The sequence below is a fragment of the Myodes glareolus genome, chromosome 24 (assembly GCF_982192425.1).
Source record: "Myodes glareolus chromosome 24, mMyoGla1.1, whole genome shotgun sequence".
Classification (NCBI taxonomy): Eukaryota; Metazoa; Chordata; class Mammalia; order Rodentia; family Cricetidae; genus Myodes; species Myodes glareolus.
In genome coordinates, this window is record NC_142049.1 from 34,785,151 (window position 1) to 34,801,065 (window position 15,915).

Genomic DNA, 15,915 nt, shown 5'->3' on the forward strand with positions numbered 1-15,915 from the left:
GGAAATTGCAAATATAATGCCATTTGCCCTCTAACACACTGAAGTTGAATGGTGGTCATCAAAGCAAGGTAGCATATTTTGATGGGAAATATAAAATTATTTCGGATAATACATTGTACTGTTCCTACCTGATGATAAAAGCTAATGCTGAAAATTATTACTGTGGTTATAATGGAGAATCATTCCTGTGGTTAAAGTTTGAATGCCTCGTTAGATCAAACCTAGAGTGGATTTGAAAAGATCCAAATTGAGACTTACGATTGATTTAGAATCTTATTCTAAAGTTGTTATTTTTTATGGTCCCTTAGTCAACTCTATTTACTGCAGCGAAGGCCTGAGCTTCCAGAGGTATCGGGACCGTCAACATGTTGGGGTCTCCACTGAACCCAGCCTTCATGTTCACAGCTTTATGTCACGGTCTCTGGTGACCTGGTTTTCAGGATTTCTCTGCTACGTCATACCTGTCCTTAGCAGCTCTCTGAAGTGTGGAGGAAGAAATTATGATCTCCTCACCCTTGCAGCTCTCAGGCTTCCCAAACCACTGCTCTGTGGATTGCACCGCCAAGCTTGTTGGCCAGTTCAGGATGGCCACTCCCCTTTGAGCCACGTCAGCTATGACTTTTGTGTGCGGTCTTATTTTTATTTTTAATTTTTTCTAGGAACAGGGAACTCTTCAGGCTCTCCTCTTTCACGAGCTGGAAGCTTACCTGGGAGGTGTTTTGCCCTCTGCACACCATTCCCATTGTTGTCCTGCAGCCTCGGAAGTCAGGATGTCACTCCCTAATGGCTCCTCTCTCCTTAACATCCCAGCCTCTCTTTCGGCGTGTGCATTGGCTGCAACAGAAGCTCCCTAGTGCACCTTTTCTCTCCAAACCGTACATTTTGTATTTCTTTATGTCCCACGTTCTCTTTTTCATTTTAGATCTGCCTAATAGTTATCAGTCATAACCAATCCATAGACTCAGCATTATACTCGCTCTGCCAAAGAAATCAGTCTAATACCTTTTAGTGTAGCCTTGGGCAAGGTCTCAAGACAAGGACAGAAGGCATCTTTGCCAAAATGTCCCATGACTGACCTCTAACCCAGTTAGCAATATTTAAATCTGAATCCTCTATCCTCCACATTGCTCTCAGCACTACCATCCTCCAGGCTCCAAAGAGATTGAACTGTTAAGCTGTGTTCATGGCAAAAATAGCCTTTTTAGTTCAAGGTTTCAAAGTCCTTCACATCCGCTCCCCAAATCCAAACAGTCAGGTTCTTCACAACAGCGAGTCTCCAGTACCTACTTCTCTGTTAGTTATTTTTGAATTGCTGTGATAAGACATCATGAGTTTATTTTGCTTTAGATCCAAAGGGAAAATCCATAATGGCAAGGGAAGCCTGGAAACAGGCAGCCAAGAGCAGGAAGCTAAGAGATTACATTGTCAGTCACAAATACAAAGTGTAGAGAGGAAACTGGAGGAGGGCGTAAGGCTATAAACATTCAAAGCTTGCCCCCCAAGACATAGTTCTTCCAAAAAAAGCCACACCTCCGAAAGCTTCCATAACCTCCCCCAAACAATGCCTCCAACTGGTCACCAAGTATTCCACTCCATGAGACTTTTTTCATTCAAAGCACCACAGTATAGAAAAGCCTCCAGCCCCACTAATCTCATATTGCTAATAATTTAGTTAACACTCTTAAACAGTTTCGTTTGATACTTACATTGTTTATTGTAGTGAGTTTTTCTTCATTTAAAATAGTTTTTTTCTCTTTTTCCTCCCTGCTCCAAAGGAGCAATGCACTGACAGAGTCCAGCTCCCACCCATTCTCCGACAGCGTGGGTGCTGTCTTTGCTCCCAGTTAGGGTAACTAATAGGTATTCTTTTGATTCCCAGGTACGGAGGGGTGTGGTGTGGTGTGGGGTGTGTGTGTCTGTGTGTCTGTGTGTGTGTTTGTGTGTGTGTGTGTTTGTGTGTGTGTAGAGAATGTATTAAGTAGTTTCCAGAAATTGTATATGCACTGAAATATGGCAAGTAAAAACGCAGTAGTTTTCATTTATATTTAACCACTATTAAAATGACGCCCATTGCAAGATAAATTTTTAAATGTCAGAAGTAGATATTATTCCTTCATGCTGTGTTCATATGACTATTTTCTGTGACTGTTATACATTAATTTTCTATCTTTATTCATTTTTAAATGTTTATTTTTATTATACATTAACAATTTATAATCACATCTACTTAAAGAGTAAAACTTGATGCTATGATTTACGCATACCGTGTGGAATAATTGAATCAAACTAGGTATCACATTCCTCTTTCAATATTTAATCTCTTTTGTGGTGAGTAAACTTAAATTTTCCTTTTAGGAATTTATATTTAACAATTATGAACTATACAGTACATGCTTGTTCTCCACACTGAGCAGCACGTTTGAGCAACAATCTTCCTTTCTGAGTTTTTATAGCCTTTTATTGTTATCATCTCCTTCCTTCTTCTCCCAGTCTTTGCCAGCCGCGTTCTGCCGTCTGCTTCTGGCTTTGACTGCTCTAGATTCTGCATGCACATCACAAGAGTTGGTTTCCTATGCCTGGTGTGTTTGGCACAGCATATTGTTCTCCGTTTACATCCACGCTGTCTCAAAGGACAGAGCCTCCATTGCTATGGTACATACACAGTATGGCATTGTTTATACTACACTTTTTTCTCTGCTAATCTGTTGGTGGGTAGTTTGGGTGGTTCCCTAATTTCACATTTGTAGACAATGTTGCACTCAGCATGGGAGTGTAGATATCTCTTTGACAAACTGACTTAAAATCTTTGGGGTAATAGCTCATATTTTTGTTTTGCTCTTCAGTGATTTGAAAACCCCATATACCACTTTTTATAATGGCTATGATAATTTACATTCTCACTAACAGAATATAGGATACTCTTTTCTCCCTCTTCTGGCCGATACTTCTTCCTGATTTTCTTGGTAGACATCCTTACATATGTGCAATGGTTTCTTACTATGCTATGCACTTCGTATTATAGGTGAGTCTGAGAGTTCTTCATATGTCTGGTGGCCATGTCCTTGCCTTAGTTCAAGAAATGTCTCCTTTAAATATGAATGTAAACACCCCTAAAAAGTTTCTTTCTCTAAGTTTTATGGCTTTCAATAATCTGACTTCTGTTCAAACTTATGATGTGTAGAAATTTTCAGAACACATGACCCAATTTATTGAAATTTCTGAAAGAATTACACATTAGAGACTTGGTAGTGTAGAGTCTGCACATCTGTGTGTGTTATGTGTCACATACAGTCTTATCAAATGTTTCAGTGTGCACATTGATGCTTTCTGATTTCCTTTATGTCTTGATATTATTAATCAAGATTTTTCTTTCTGCATGCTCTGTAATAGAGTATATGATATTGAGTGACTTATTCATAAGAAGATCAATATTATTTTAATATTGGCATGCAAATATATCCTTCATGTGAAAATATTTTGAGCAGATTTTTCTCTTTTTTATTAGTTCTTTGAGAACTTTGTACAATGTATTTTTATTATATTTACTTATTCCTGCAGCTTCATATTTAATTCTTCCAAGTGTGACCCCTTTTCGTATAATCACTCAACTTTGTGTCCTTTAAAAAATAATCAAGTCCAGTTTACGCTTCCCATATATTCTTAGTATGTGGCCTTCCATTGGAGTGTGGTCAACCTACCAGGGGCTATATTCTTAAGGAAAATTGATTGTCCCTCTCCCAGCAGCTAAAAATTTTCAACAAGTCCTCCCATAGGGGTGAGACATCATTGTCACCTCTCCTCTTGATGATTAACTTTGGTCTGGTGTCCAGAAAGCATCGTTTGATGGCGGTTATCCGCATTCTCTGCCTTTTACAACCATTCCACTTCAAATTCCACAGTGATTTCTGAGCCTTTGAAGCAGTGTTATGACATGGATGCCCATTCAGGGCTGAGAATCCTGCCATCTTTTATTTTCTGGACCTTGATCAGTTGTGGATATCAGTTGCAAAATGGAGCTTCTCTCATGAGGGTTGAGTGTTGCCTTAATCTATAGGCGTAGGTATAGGAGTCAGGTAATACTATGCAAACTGTGCCCAGTTACTAGAATAAAACTCTGTGGCCTGATGGGTCCCAGGTTCATATTCTGATAGTTATACCAGGTATGGGTTTCTTCTTGTGGAGCTGGCCTTAAATTCAATCACAATGCTGTCATCTCACCCTATGATGTTCTTGTCATGGTACACCAGTGGGCATATTTTGCCAGGGAGGTCATCACCGTAGCTGGCAGTGTTGACGATTGGAAGACTCATGATTCATTTATGCCCTGGTAGTATGTGCAGCACCTTTCAGCACTGTGAAAGTTAGCCAATGGGGGCGAAGCTGCCAGGTGAGTGCCAGCTCAATTTCTTCATGTTCTAGGACTCAAGTATGTGGTATATTCAAAACTACGGATAAATTCTGGAGGGTAGTCGATAGCATTGACTGCCTGCAAAGTTTGGGTCTATGGGGCCACCACAAACTCCAAAAGTAGCCCATTTCTCGTAGTAGGGTCTTTGTTAGCCTGTGGGTTCTAGTAAGTTAGGGCATTGTTGTCCCATTATAATGTAACACCAGTTTAACTCCTGTGTGTGTGTGTGTGTGTGTGTGTGTGTGTGTGTGTGTGTGTGTGTGTGTGTTTGCATGATTAGGAAACTTCTACCATTGTAGGTTTTTATATTTTTCAAAAAGTCTTTAGTGTCCTTTATCCCTTCCCAGAGTCTCTCCTTCATTCTGACTGCCAGCCCAGGCCTAGTTTCAACCTTCCTGTTCCATCACCCTCTTTACTTCATTATTTCACTGTGTTCTATCTTCTTTGGAAGCACACTGTATGGCTCCTTTACCAATTTTCTGAGCATTGTGGGTATTCCAAAAGAAACACACGTATCTGACAAATCAAAGCTGACACCCATAGATAAGAGAAAACATGGGATGTTAATCTTTCTGGCCCTAACTTACCTCATCCAGACCGATGCTTTATCTATCCATCTATCTGAGAATTTCATAATTTTGTTTTTCTTAGCAAGCAGATAGCATTCAACAGTGACTATACACCCTATTTTCATTATCCATGTATCAACTGATGGAATTCAAGGCTGTTTTCCTTTCTTGGGTGTTATGAGAACAACAATGAACATGAATGATCAGGTATCTCTATACTGAGTGATCGATCTTTTGGGTATATGCCCAAAAGTGGCATAGCTAGATTGTATGGTAGATCTTTTCCTCTCTTTTTGAGGAATCTTTTATTTCCTTTGTGGCCATCCCGAGTTGTACTCCCACCATCAGTGACCAAGTGTCCCCATCCACACATGACAGCATTGGTTGTCATTTGTCGTTAGATCTTAGAGGTTCTGACTGGGGTAAGTTGACGTCTCAAAGTAATTTTAATTTGGATATCCCTGATGAGCAAGGATGTTGAACTTGTCCCCCAAAATGTTTCTCAGTTGCTTAGATTTCATCTTTTGAGAATTCTGTGCTTAGTCCCATGTCCCATTTTATTTAGGCTGGGTTGTTGTCGTTTCTGTTTTGTTTTGTTTGTTTGTTGATGTTTAGATTCTTGAGTTCTTTATGTAATATAGATACTAACTCTCTATGAGATGCATAGAGGATTTTTTTTTCTCCATTCTGTAAGCAGCTGATTTTCTTGAGCGATCGTGTCCTTTGCTGTACAGATACTTTTAGCTTCACGAGGTCCCATTTTCTAATTTTTGGTTTTGATACCTGCACTGTCAGGGTCCTGTTCAGAAAGGATATTCCTGTGCTAAGAAGTCTAGTTGAGTTTCCTACTATGTCCTCTGTCAGACTCAGGGGATCAGATCTTCTGTTGAGTTCCTGATCAGTTGATGTTGGGTTTTGCGAAGGCTTAGAGATGAAGAAATGTCCAGTTTTATTCTTCAGCATGGAACTTATTCAGTTTGACAAGTACCATATTTTTGAGGAGGGTGTTTTTTTTCCTCTCGTGTGTATTTGTGGTTTCTTTATTTAAAAACATGTAGCTTTCGGAATGTGGGCTGGTATGGCAATCCTCAGTTCTATTCCACTGTTCAGTGCGTCTGTTTTGGGTCAGTACCTTGCTGTTTGGTTACTATCACTCTGTAGTATAACTTGAAATATCGGGTGGTTTTTATTTTAATGTGTGTGTGTGTGTACCAAAATTAGATTTAATTTCATCCCTAAAGGCTTATCAGGTTTTCTTGTGAAAGTCTATGGCTCAAGAAATCTGTTCCAACATATTAAAATGTTGACATCATTTTCCCCCAAAGTTTGGGAACAGCCACACTACGCAGGTCATACTGCGTGGATTGTAGGTGAAGCTTTCTGCCTGTTTTATTTGAGTTTTCACACATCTGCTGTAAAGTTTTTGAGGATACTACCTTAAATTTCCCTACTGTGCTTAGGGTCTCTTCCTGTTTTCCTATCTGTCTTGAAAATTCATGGTTTTCAGGATAATGTTTTAGCTTGGATTTTCTAATCAATTATTACCATGAAGACCATATCACTTTTTGTATTCTTGGTTATTTATTTGAGGTGCCAAAATATGTTCCTACAAGTCCCAAGAACCCCTCAGTATGGTTTAGGACTGACGCCTTGGCACAAAGCAAGCCTGACAGCCTGGCTCCAGCATGGGCCCTTGCACAACCCATCCTCGGAGATGGAGAGGCGTGGTGACAAGAAAGGACACAATTTTCACTCATTACACTCTGTAATCAAATTCAGAACTCCCAGCTGAAGGTCTACCATGGAGAAAAAACATTTTTCCCTCAAAGGAGCACAATGAGTTGGCAGCTACTTAGACATGGAACCTGCTAGATAAAACGTCAAACCATCCATCTTAGTGTGCCTGAGGAGATATTAGCGGAAAGGTGAGCAGAGAGCTGAGGAGATGACGGCTGTCATTGAGTAGCATGCACACAATTGATCAAGACATAGAAATTATGGAAAGAGAGCAAAGAGAAATTCTGAGCGCCACTGGTATAACAGTTAAAGGGATTGGTTGACTAACAGGGTTCAACCGTAGATTTGAACACAGAGAAGAAAGAATACGTAGACTTGGAAATAGGACTATTAAAGCTGTTGAATCTGAGGGACAGGAAATAGGAAGAAAGAAGAAAAGCTAACAGAGCCCAATAAACTTCTGAGAAAGCGATAGTAAATCAAAATTTATAAGAATCCTAGGCAATGAGAAAGCGCGAGCGTGTGTGTGTGTGTGTGTGTGTGTGTGTGTGTGAGAGAGAGAGAGAGAGAGAGAGAGAGAGAGAGAGAGACTTCTGAAGAAATAATGGCTAAAAGCATCACCAGTTTGATGGACGATATAAATGTACAAATCTAAGGATTTCAGTGAACTCCTATAGGGATAGAGCCAGAGAGATCTTTAACGAGACACATTGTAACCAAAATTTCAAACACTAAATACAGAAATAATCTGGACAGCATCAAGAGAAAAGGATCCATTCCAGAGACAGGACTCTTAAAATGATCATTTGCTCTTTTGTCACCAGAAACATTGGCTGTCAAAAGCCACTTGGATAGTAACTATATCTGCTAGGAAAGAAAAGCCGCCAACCTACAATGGGAGGTGTGAAAATGCTGTTAGAAATGAGAAGGAATTAATAGTCTTCCTGATAAATAAATCCTGAGATACTTTGTTTCTGTTTAGCAGAACTGCTTGAAGGGAAGTGTTCAAGTGAGTGTTCAAATGTCCAAGCTCAAAGAAAAAGACTGGATGTTAGTGCTAAGGCTTAGGAAGCTGTGGTCATGGCCAGGGATGAGGAAGGCAAACCAGTGTTCCTGAACAACTTGTAACTCCACCTTTAAACTTCTCTTCTCTACAGCACTTTGCAGGCTGAGGTAGGCAAATCACAAGCCTGGGCTGTGTTACAGCAAGGTCTAGGCTAGCCTTGGCTACATAGCAAAGCTCTGTCTCACTGTCCGCCACCTCTTCCAAATACATACAGGTCGTTATAATCCACGTTATTAGCATACAGGATTCAGAGACACAGTCTGTAATGCCCGTGGTAGGAAGGGTGCTGAGTCAATTGAAGATTATGTATTAGAACAAAGTATATTGTTCTAAATTTGGATGTTAAATTTAATATGCATGACAAGCAAAAAGAATATATCTGTGAAATAGGTGCAAAGGAAAAGAACAGGAAATCACATTGTGCCAATGAATCCGCTAGACAACACATAAAGCAGATGGAAGAAAAAAAGGGGAGGAAAGACTCTGAACACAAAGACAGCAAGTAGTGTCGCTTGCAGAAGCCTGCATTTTCTCATTAGTAATTACTTCAAATATAAAGAAGATGGACCAATCAAAAGCTAGAGACTGACAGAGCAGAGCGCCTAAAAATAAGATCAGGATCTAATTATACAATATCTATAAAAGGTAATCCACAAGCCTAGACCTAAATAGACAGTCACCTAAATACAGATCGGCATCAAGGTCTAAGTTGAAAGGGAAAGGCTGAAACTGTGTGTCCCGTACAAATGGTAGCCAAGGAAGAGGTGAGATGATGGTGTCGATCTGAGAGAAAACCAACTCTAAGTCAAAAACCGTAACAAAAGACACAACACTAGACATTGACTAAAGAGCTAGCACGAAGACAGAACAACCATGGACATATTAAACCTCCGTCTGGCAGAGCATAGGAAGCAAAGCGCCGCAACATGGAACGGAGAGGTAGCAGCTGTACCGATTCTCGGTGCCCTGTTCTAAGAGTAGTTTAGTCAGACTATGCATGAAAAAGGCGAATCTTCTCACATCAGTAACCTTACGGAACTGAGATAGGGGAGGCGACCCCCAAAAGTGACAACTAGAAGTACAGGTGATAGTGTGAGGCAGGTAAGGACGGAGGGGGGGGGCAGGGGTGCAGTGACGCTGCCCAGAAGAGGCTGGCGTCTTTCCCCGAGGGCGCGCTCCTCGTAGCCCCGGAGTCACATTGAAAGTTTCGTGTTTTCTTTGTCCTGTACTGGGATGCTGCGGATTGTCTTTGTTTTCCTGTGGGCCTGGAGATTTGAGACTTCTTACTGTGGGGTTCACGGAAATGTTTGGGTTAGGGTAGAGGGTAGGGAGGTGAAAGGCCCCCGAAGGGCCTCCCTATTGTGAGTTTTTCAGAAAATGATGGCACACTTGCAACATGTCAGACAGGAAGGCAAGTGCAAGCTGCAATGCCCATGGGGGAAGAACCGCTCCCGGATAGAAGCCTGTTTCCACTAACGGGGATGTGTTATTCAGTGTATTACAATTTCCATAAAATTGTCAATCCCCCTTTGAACCAAAACTGTGTATTTTGTAAAGGCCAAAGTATCAACAGACTTTTATCTAGGTTGCCAAGGAAAAAGACAAAAGGCTCAAATAACTAAAATCAGATTTTTTTTTTTAAAAAAAAACATGGGGCCAAGCAAGAGGAGCATAAGTTTGTGTGCTATAAAATTATAAAAATTGGATAAAATTAGCATGTTTCTTAGAGAAACCAAATTTACCAAAATGTAATCACGAAGATAATAAGAAATGCAAACTTCTCAAAGTGAAAGTCCCACACTGGACGGCTTCAGGGATCCATTCTAACAAACCCTGAAAAACTAAAATTAACACTAGTTAATTAAAGTATTTTCACAATACCGAAGAGGAGGGGGGCCATTCCTTACTTGTTCTGTGAGTCCAGCAGGACAGCTGTATCAAAGCCAGCATAAAGGGCTACAGGGAGAGACGACAGATAGCATCCTTATGGATATTTGCACAAAGACCAACTGAGTATTAATCAACCAAAACTATCAACATAAGCCTTCATCAGTGGGAAAATATTGCAAAATCATTTCCCATGAACAATCAGTGCAATCTACTGCACAGACAAAATGAAGGAACCAGCACACGGTCATTTCAATTCACACAGACCAAACGTGACAACATTTAACACGTTTTCATGATGCGAACATGCGGTGCACAGGAGTAAGCTTGATTGGGTGACTTAATTGTGTATGAAATTAGATCATAACAGTGAAAGACTGGAAATGTCTCCCTCAGATCAAGAGTCTTAGATCTAATTATCACTGCTGTCGAAGTAGGAAAGAACGGCATAAGTTGACCTGCTCACAGGCAGCATGACCGTGTGTAAAATCCAAAGGACTGTACAAATGCTCCCCTCTATTATAGCTAAAAATAAATTCACCAAGATTGTGGAAGGCAAAATGAGCAGGTAGAAGCCAGCAGCATTTCGGTGTAACCATGAGTCATCTTAAAGGGGAGGTAAGAAAGAGATCCGTCAATCGCCTAACAAGATCAAAACTTAGTTTTTTAAATGAGGTTTAAAAATTATGTTTAATTGATTATGAATTGTGTGTTTGAGTGTGTGTGTGTGTGTGTGTGTATGAGTGTACTGGCACATGAATTCAGGTTACCTGCAAAGCTCAGAGGTGTTAGATCCCCTGGACACGGAGTTCTAGGTGGTTGTGGGCTACTTGATGTAGGTGCTAGGAACTGAGCTCTGGTCCTCTGTAAAAGCATTATGCACTCTTAGCTGGTGAGCCATCTCTCCAACTCCAAAGCTACATCCCAGGCTTCTCTTAGCTTTTGCGTGATCCTTCTGCCTCTACCTCCTCTTTATATCCTACAGGTGTGATCCACCACAACCTCCACACGTGATTTTTAGCGTGTTCGCTCTAAGTGGCCCAGGATGACCTCAAACTTTCAATCTTCCTGCCTCGCATTCCTGATGGCCGGGGTTATAGACATGTTGTCACAACACAGCGACATTTCAGTCATAGAGTTCAAGACTTAGACACTAAACACTATGAAATTTTGTTATAAGATTTTAAAGGAGATGTGACTGAGAAGGACATGTGTGTGGGATAGAAATGTGTACTGTTACGATGATAACACTGCCCCAGCCTCCTCCACATACAGCATAAGTCCTTTCACAATACAATAGCATTATATTTAGAGGAATGTCTTTATACTTTTTTTTTTAATTTATGCCCTGGCAATGCTGGAACATGCATGAGCAGCCCGTTTATGTTAGTTCTGTTGAATTTGTCCATGTTGGGGTTTTATGGTCTAAGTTGATGAGGACAACTGATTTATAGGAATGGAAGCTCCTAATTCACTATGGAATATCAAGTGATTGCAAAGGTCTTAATGACCTTTAAAAAGAACATTAATGGAGGCCTCACAACCTGTGATTTTAGAATTTCCTACAAAACTACGTTAGTCAAAACAAACCACTTGCCATACGGGTGTACCCACTGTCCAGTAAAATAGAATGGAAGGCCCAGAAATAAATCTTGACAGATGCAAAACTATTTTAAATTTATTTTTTATTATGTTATCGAAGGTGGCATTTTCCCTACATGTTTCTCTATTCCGCATTTTTGTGTGGTGTCTCCGAGGGCCGCGGAAGATGTTGGATGCTCTGGAATTGGAGTTACAGACAGCTGTGAGCCACACTGTGGGTGCTGGGGATTGGACACTAGGTCCTCTGCAAGAACCAGTGCCCTTAAGTGCCGAGACATTTCTCCAACTCCGTGAGATGACCAGGATCCCCACAGTTTCCACAGGCTAGAGGGAAGTCTTAACGGATGAAGATGGGAAATCCTGGAACTCAAGATGTGAAGGAGTGAGTCTAGAACGGCAGAAGCCAGCTCGATAGATCCAAATCTTCATAGTTAAAATTAGACAGCTCTTAAGAGGAAAGAGGAATGACTGCGTGACATTGGAGACAGCACTGAAGTTTGGTTATGACACCAAGAGCACAAGAGGGACAAATGAAAAAGAGAAGCTAGGCAACTGAAATGTCAAGGATCTTCTAAGCATCCAAGGACACAGGAAAGGCGACCAAGCAGTCCCCTGAGCACCATAGTCAGGGCAACATAGTGGGGGGAGTGTGCTTTCCACTCACCCACAGGCATCCTAATCAGATCAAGATGCAAACTACTTTTCAGATGCTTGGAAACTCTTCTGCCCTTTCTCGAGAGAGCTGAGTCTTGGGTATTTTCTTTAAGAATTCCTTGGTGCTGGGTCTTGGGTAGCTACTTTCCTGGCAGGGAACTGAGGACACTCTGCTCTCCATTTTGATCTTCAGCACAATGCTGCTTTGATCCTTTCTGACTCTGCCCTCAGATTGTTCACAAATGGATGGGAGAGGAGTTGAGATGCTCCCTGCTCCAGATGTGACCCAGGGCCTAGAGGCGCTGCCTCTGTTGCTTCAATGCAGATGCAGACACCTCTGCTTTAGGGAAATGCTCAGTTACCATCTGCCACATCACTGTGGAGGTAGCAAGCAACTGAAGACCGGAATGTGAGTGGTGGGGGTGCGGTGCTCATTTTTCTGGGGGATCAACAGATATGTCTGCTATCCTGGCTGGCTCCTCCATATCTGGACCACTGAGGTGGTCTCTAAGAAGATAATGCCCCTCAATCCTGTCCTTTTTTCAGTTCTCCTGGACCAGTAGACTCCCCTGGCATAGCTTCCTTGTGTTAGAGGAAGAGAGAAAAGAGATCAGTTCTTCTGGTGACTACCAAGCTATTCCATCTACTTCTCTCCAGACAAAGCAAGTTCTAGGGTTGATCCATAGTTGAGAGATAGACAGAGAATGCCTGTGTAGTGAGGTTCCTCTAGGGGATGGGGCCAGGGCTACAATAGATTCAGTTTGCCTTGGTGATTTTCCCAGCAATGTCCTCAAGGAGTCTCCATAGCAAGAAGCTGTAGACATTCCTGCAAATGTATTTCCCTAGATACTGCATAAAACACCATAAAACGTTGCCTAACTCAATCACCTACTTATGCCCTGTGACCTCTCCATTTCTCTGTAAGCATTTGTGTAAGAAGAATGGATAGGTGCTCAGTCTAAGCCCCTGAGCTCCTAGGCCCAGGACAATGGCAACTGCTTCTGTTAGCCAAAGCACTCAGGTTCCAGGCAGTCTGGATTGCAGATGAGTGAGCAATGATGCAGGCAGCTGAAAGGGATTGGGAGCAGTGGCTACCTAAAGATCAACAGCTAGCCTGTGGTGCCGCCTCTGCCACCGAGAGAGATGCTCAGTAGAGTTCTGGACCTCTAGTGCTGATTCACAGCTTGTTCTGTCACTGTGACAAAGTTGAAATCCGAGCCAAAGGCATGTTTCACTGTTGTCTTCAGTTGGGGGGAGGCTGTCCAGCTCATGGCAGGGAGTAGACTGGATTTCGCACAGTTTCGGTGTGCAACATAAAGATTCACAGTGGCTGCTTGGTCTTGGAAGCAGGGCCTCACATGAGACTCTTCAACAGTGAACCACTCTTGAAAACTGAGCTCATGGCAACTAAAAGGGTGCAGGGCTCCTCCCGAGAGTGCCTGATGGTGGGTACCCATCCCCTGCTGGCTCATACCCATCACCTTGGCACCAAGAAGAGCCAGGATGTCTTTCTTTGCCAACAATCCCAATCTAGTTTGGTCCTTTAATCTCTGAAGTCTTTTGTTCTCTGAGTTTTTGTGGGTCACTTGCTGTGGGAGGTGTGTTCTGATACCCAAAGATACCTGTGGGGCAGGACAGGCTAAGGTCTGACTTAATAGACTCCAACCAAAGTAGACAAAGAACCAGGAAGCCAGTAGTCAAACCTGCCCGTTTGCAAATGGAGCTTAAAACAATGACTGCACTGAGCATTGACATAGGGCAAGGTAAGAAGACACAATGGGACCAGAGTTCTTTAATTCTGGTTGTATTTGATAGGGTTGGCAAGATCAGAAAGTAGTCAGCCAGAAACGCCCCAATTAATGCTCACATCTGTCTTCTTCAGTATTGGGGGAATCTAAGAAATTAATACAAGGCAAAGAGGCATCAGAGATTCACTAGGGTGAACAGTACAGACTGCTCGTATCAGAGATCTCTCTGCCTTCTAGGAACATGTTGAACAACTTGCTCCTTCTAACCCTTGTTTGCGCATCTGCAAATGGGAAGGATAATAACAAATAAGAATAGTAACAGACTTAACTGAGCACCTGGTGAAACAGTGAATGCTCAAGTACATGGCACAGGCCTAAACACAGCTAGGGCAGACTGATGTCCTAGGGCAAGAAAACAATCCAGAGAACATTGATAAGGAAGAAAGGAGAAAGAGAGGTAATGAACGAAGAAAAGGGAGAAACAAAGAAAGGGAAGAAAAGAAGAAATAGGTTATAAATATTGTTTACTTTAATATTATATATTATTATCTATACAAAGAGAGACAGAGAACAGGAGCAACAGACTGCCAGCTGCATGGGGTTGGATTTAGTATCTCTCTGTCCAGGACACCAGCCATTACCTTTATCACTATTTGTTCATGGTCCCCTGCTTTTCTGTCGGTGGGTGAAGGATGTCCAGAAGCCAGGAAGATTCCAGTCAGTTCTATGTCTCGGGCAAAAAGCAAAAAAGGAAAATCTTTTAAAAATCAACTGTGGAGACCATCACTGTCTTGGTGTCTTCCTGATGCCATGACAAACTCAGGGAGAAAAGCAAGTTCCTGGGAGGGGTTCCTCTTAGCTCAGAGTTCCAGTTGCCATTCCAGCAGGGAGGGGACGTCACAGCATCAAGAGTCTCACGGCATCTGCAGTCTGAAGAATGTGCATACCAGGGCTTGCTTGGCGCTCTCTCTCTCTCTCTCTCTCTCTCTCTCTCTCTCTCTCTCTCTCTCTCCTCTCTCTCTCATTTTGTTCTCTTCAAGGTGCAAGCTAGGAAATAGTTCAGCCCACTTTCACGGTGGGGCTTCACACCTCGAGCAACCCAGTTCAGAGCATCCCTCGCAGGCTTGTTTAGAGGCCCATCTCTCAGGTGATCCTAACTTTGGTAAAGTTGACAGTTCACACCAACCCTCACACTCACCCAGTGATACTCAATTTCAGTTGGTTGAATTATTGAAACAATTTTTAAAAAATAAACTATTAAAATTTAAATTAAAATAAAAACATTCCTCCTCAGAAAAAAAAAAAGCGTAGTTCTCAGACTGTGGTCAACTGTGGAAGGGGCGTTGAAAGTTAGTCATTCTCCTCTCAGGATAAAAAAAAAAGAAAGAGAAGAGGGGAGAGAAAAGAAATAGAGAGGGAAGGAGAAAGAGAGGGAAAAAAGAAAGAAAGACAGAAGCTGCCTAACAGGACGTGGGTGGAAAAGTTGGGGTCGATAGCGCCACAAGGGTTTATCAGATTAGGCGAATTCCATTCAAGAGGCTTGAGTTCTCAGCTCTGCGGCCTGAGCTGCCCTGCACTTCTCGCTTCTGTTAGGGATCAATGGTGCCAGTCTCCCTCGGTCTCTCTGGTTACTTGCTGAGGCTGGGAGTTGAGCTAGAGGCACTGCCATGCTGCATAGTCTCGTCCTCTCTCTTCCTACCCTGGCACGGTCCTTTCTCCCACTCTTCTTCCCCCTGCAGCCCAACACAGCCTGTTCTTCCTCTGACCACTCACTTGTAGGCTTTCCTGTTACAGCATGCAGGCTCTTGGGTCTTATTCTCTGCATTCATGGGGTTTCCTCAGTGTTTCTTCCAAGGAAAGAAAAACTGCGAACACTTATTTACATTATGTCTCAAGTGGATAGATCAAACGATCATTATGACACCCAAATGGGAAGGTCTGAGTGAATCCTAGATGGCAGAGACTGTTGTTGGAGAGAAGCACTTACCCTCTCACCTACAAGGCTTCCTTGCCCAGTTCCTGTAATTGTCACTCGGACTCTCCATGGTGTCACCATGAGTGGAGACTGCTCAGCCCAGTGCCCCCAGCCGTGTAGGCACGTGTGCATGCATGTGCATGCATGTGCATTGCCTTCAGGTTGTGTGTGGGAGACGAACAAGAGAACATGTCGTAAAAATGTAAACCTCTCATTATAGGCTCTGTTTTAGTGAATGGGATGGAACTTGGGCTTGATAAAAACCTGAT

General features: G+C 42.3%; 1 protein-coding gene across 4 annotated transcripts in view; it reads left to right on the top strand.

Annotated features, from left to right (window-relative positions):
• Positions 1 to 15,915, top strand: part of Gabrb3 (gamma-aminobutyric acid type A receptor subunit beta3) — a 233,723-nt gene that overhangs the window by 178,982 nt on the left and 38,826 nt on the right. The window lies entirely within an intron of this gene.